Source organism: Cololabis saira, chromosome 9 (genome assembly GCF_033807715.1).
Source record: "Cololabis saira isolate AMF1-May2022 chromosome 9, fColSai1.1, whole genome shotgun sequence".
NCBI lineage: Eukaryota > Metazoa > Chordata > Actinopteri > Beloniformes > Belonidae > Cololabis > Cololabis saira.
In genome coordinates this window covers 8,909,881-8,914,775 of record NC_084595.1, presented here as the reverse complement: position 1 = coordinate 8,914,775, position 4,895 = coordinate 8,909,881, and positions in this window count along the sequence as shown.

The window sequence follows — 4,895 nt, the reverse complement described above, 5'->3', positions numbered from 1 at the left end:
GACTGACAGGTGAAAGACACTTTTTGGTTGTTTGTTTGTTTGTGCCTGCTAGGGCTGGCCGGTATGGACTAGAAAAATGGATCACGGTAATTTCTGGCATTTATCCCGATAACGATAAAAATGACGATAAAAAAAATACCAATTCAACTCCACCAAAACACTGCTCTAAAAGAATACTAAATATTACTAAACTACACCAATTAAGTTGAATTGATAAAAACCAATTAAATGAGTAACACCTGTACTGCAAAACTGGAATGACTCCTCGCTCTCAGAGATTCATTTCTTTCTTTCTTTCTTTCTTTCTTTCTTTCTTTCTTTCTTTCTTTCTTTCTTTCAGGCTCATTTCTTTCTTTCTTTCTATCTTTCTTTTTATCTTTCTTTCTTTCTTTCTTTCTTTCTTTCTTTCTTTCTTTCTTTCTTTCTTTCTTTCTTTCAGGCTCATTTCTTTCTTTCTTTCTTTCTTTCTTTCTTTCTTTCTTTCTTTCTTTCTTTCTTTCAGGCTCATTTCTTTCTTTCTTTCTTTCTTTCTTTCTTTCTTTCTTTCTTTCTTTCTCTCTTTCTGGCTCATTTCTTTCTTTCATTCTTCCTTCCTTCCTTCCTTCCTTCCTTCCTTCCTTCCTTCCTTCCTTCCTTCCTTCCTTCCTTCCTTCCTTCCTTCCTTCCTTCCTTCCTTCCTTCCTTCCTTCCTTCCTTCCTTCCTTCCTTCCTTCCTTCCTTCCTTCACGTACGTTGTGCGTGGATTTAACGCAGAACTATAAATCAGTTTTACACAAAAACGTCATCAACGGGAATTTATCATTTTTACCGCGAGATGACAAATTCTTACCGTGTGAATTTTTTTGACGGTATATCGTGAACGGTAAAATATTGCCCATTCCTAGTGCCCGCTTGCTTTTGCCTCCCTCAGATTTTTCAAAGGAACAGATGCCAACGACTGAGACTTTTTATTGTCCTGCTCACATTCAGGCGATCCAGATCCTCCTCTGTTCTGCAGTTCTTTAGGTTCTTTAGGTTCTTTAGGTGTAAACACCGGGACGAAGATGAGCTTGACTGTTCTTACCAACGTTAAGTCTTTAGAGGAAAATCTCAACCCCATAACTTAAACACAAATCCCTGTCACATTCAAAACAAAAGAAAACAACAAGAAAAAAAAGAAGTGATTCTTTACTTTGACTTTTATTTCTTTGGAGACAATATGGACCCAAGATATTTTATGTCTCTTTTCTTTTTAAATCAGCTTAAATTCCTGTGTTAATCTACATCCACTCCTGCATTTCAGGCCTGATATTCATTCCAGTAAAAGTTGGCACAAAGGCAAATGATGGTACAGGTGAAAAGATTTTAACAGGTGACGGAAAAAAAGATTTTTTAGGAACCTTTCTTAACTGCACAATATCATCCGAGGAATCTGGAGGAATTTGGTTGCATTCAAAGGAGCTGGACACCTGTGATCGCTGCTCCCTCAGAAGCCGCGGCATCAAGAACAGTCATTCATCAATAGCTGATATAACTGCATGGGGAAGGGATTCCTCTGGAGAAACCTTTGACGTGCACCACAATACAGCTACATTCACAACTGCCACTTATAACTCCATGGTACAAAAAGAGGCCTCGCGTTAGCTTCATCCAGAGACGGTGTTCACATCTTTGGGTTCGGAGGCGTCTGTAACGGACCGTCGCAGAACGGAAACGTGTAATGTGAGCAGGAAAACCAATATTACTGAACTTTTTTATACAAGGTAGGCGCAGTGAGCGCCGGAACAAATGTATTCCAATTGGCAAAGGTCTTTCATGGCACCTTTAATGCAGAAATGTACGTGGGGATGGCGCCTTGTAAAGTGAAGAAAGAAAGATGGCTTCAGAACAACATCTTTTCCAGGGATGTCCGTGTATTTTTCAACAAGACAATGCAAACATGCATTCTGAACGCAAGACAAAGGCCTGTCTGAGGAAGAATAGGCTAAAGGAACCCGACCGACTGCCCGACATCCACTACATCAATGACGACCCTATACGGTTGCACACGTCTGCAAGAAGAACGGGACAAAGTGGCGCCTGAAATTAGGGTTGCAACAACGAATCGATAAAATCGATAAAAATCGATTATTAAAGGCGTTGGCAACGAATGCCATTATCGAATTGTTGTGTCGCGCGATTATTACGTCACTCACTGAAGCCTGAATTATGGTTCCGCGTTAAATCGACGGCGTAGGTTATATATTTGGCAAATGTAAAGCATACATGTGTATGTTTTCTGTGTTAGTCCATTTAGTTTGTTTTTTTTAATCAATACTTTAAAAGCTAAGGGATGTTCAAGGAGCAACCTGTTTGTGAACTTTCTGAAGATTATCTGCACTGTGAATTTGCCAGTTATTTGTCAGTTCTGTTTTCGAATAAATGGAATTTAATGCTTTTTTTTTTTTATCCGATTCATCGATTAATCGAAAAAATAATCGACAGATTAATCGATTATTAAAATAATCGTTAGTTGCAGGCTACCTGAAATGCTTTAATGCTTTATCACTGCATGTGATCAACGCGACAAAGTATTTTAAGTGTTGAGAGGAGGAGGACTTTTCTTGGAATGTGTTACGGCCCTGGAGTGCAACAAACACGTTCTTCAATTAATAAAATGAAATAGACAAGAAAAAAACAAACAAACAGGAAAACCATAGATCCATGGTACAATATTTGCAAATAAATAAAAGTCAAAGTAAATATCAGAATCGGTGTGAGTGTGTTTGCGTGTGTGTGTGTGTGTGTGTGTGTGTGTGTGTGTGTGTGTGTGTGTGTGTGTGTGTGTGTGTGTGTGTGTGTGTGTGTGTGTGTGTGTGTGTGTGTGTGTGTGTGTGTGTGTTAAACATTTTCCATATCAACCCGACTTCTTTGTCATTTATGTTTCTAAAACCTTAGACCGGCTCCTGTTGTGGAGAAGTCCGACGAACGTCACCAAGGTTAAGATTGCAAAAAAAAAAAAAAAACCACCACGCCATGAAGATGCATTCATGGACAGGCCGTAACATTGGAATTTGAGACCTCTATATTAGTCTATACTGGTCTAACAGAGCTAGAGAACAACTAGACTACGCCACCTCGTACTGCTGTTACACTACCAGATGGTGAGACAGTACAGCGCTATGATTAGTCCATAACCATGAGAGGGTAGAGTTCAACTACAGTAGAGAGCTACAGCCTCTACGGTAAACCACATGCGTTTACCAGAATAAACGACGAAAGTGTTGTTTCTAACAAGAGTTGACATCACCGCAGTTTTGTATGGTCTTGTTCTGTTTGACACTTCTGTTCTAGAGAGCAGAGTGAGAAGACTATAGGCTAAGACTTTAGGATCAGATGCAGAATCTACTGTTTAGTCTCTATGGTGGCTAGACTACTCTGATAGTCACCTCCGGTCACCAACCCTCCTGATGTCCAACACTCCTGTGCACATTCAAAAACAAACAGACACACACACACAAACAAACAAAATCAAACAAATGGCAGCGCACAGCAACATCCGAGGGGGGGAAACTGTGGACATTCAACAGATGAAGTTGCCAGATCAATGAGATGGGTTTGTTTCGTGGGGAAACACTGTTGATCAGAGTGAAACTGATGGATATACTTCACTTTTTTTTCACATTAAAGGAGCATGAGGCAGGATTTATGAAAAAAAATTCGTATACGTTTTAAGTTTTCTAATAATAATGTCAGATGAAGCGTTCCAAACCAAAAAGAATGAGCCCTCTAGTGTATCTCTCCGTTGCCTTGAACAGGCCGTGTGCTGCAAAATGTGCTGCAATTCCGGACCGGAATTTCCCGCGCTGTCCTGCGTATGTGACGTCACATGACGCTGCATGCGCGTTCTCGGCGGCGCACGAGTAAACATTGGATACACGTTTGAGTCGTGGAGGCAGCTTCAACTTGAATTGGGACTGAAAACAGATGCTGACATGGCTCATTTCCTACTGACCAGGTAACATAACGTTGTAAGTTCATATTTAGAGCTTGATTTGAACGGCGCTCCCGTGCCGGCTTCGCTGTTGGCTGCAGGAACCCCGACGGCCGTCGTGGCGCTAATGAGTCTCATTTCTTATTCTTGCCTCATGCTCCTTTAAGTTAATGTTGTACTTACCTAAAAAATCTGAGTTTAGGATGTTTTGCATACAAAGATTATTTTTGACATGAAATCTGGTCAGACGTGCGATAGCTGAAACCTCGTGAGAGCGTACGCTCTAACAGACAAAAACTTGGGAAATCCTCCAACAGAAAGATGTGTGAAATGACTTTAAAGTCTCTGAGGTGTCGTTTGTTGTTTAGAGAGTGACTTCGCCACACTTTCGCACTCACTTTAAGGTAACAGGGAAGGAGCTGAGTGCAATTCCAAGAAAGGTTTATGAAATCAGGGCAATCCCCTTTAACCCGCTGCACCCCAGCTACGCAACAGTTGGCTGAGCGTGCTGCCCGTCACGGCCTGAGCCGGGGCCGCGCTCAACGCAACCTGCCGATTGGGCGGCACTCGAGATCTCACAGGAACAACTCAAGCTTGATGACTCCAATCCTATTAGTTAGGAGAGCCATAGTAATCACAGATGGGGTTATCCTAACCCCCCACCACCACTGCCGCCGCTGCCTTCCCCCAACTTGCAGCACTCGGCTCAGTGTTGGAGCAGTTGAGGGGTCAGCACAAATGCCTCCTCTGTGAGACCTTTGTCGTGAAACTCTCTTCTAAGATGGAAACTTTGTCTTACAAAAAAGGTGCACCTTGCGTCAGCTGCTGCGGGAAGCTGGACGTGTTGTGCACCCGGAAAGGGCGACCGCTTGTTGCTTAAATCACGGCCAAAAACAACCTGCTGCTGCACTGTACCGGTCAAAACTGGACCATCATCCGTCCT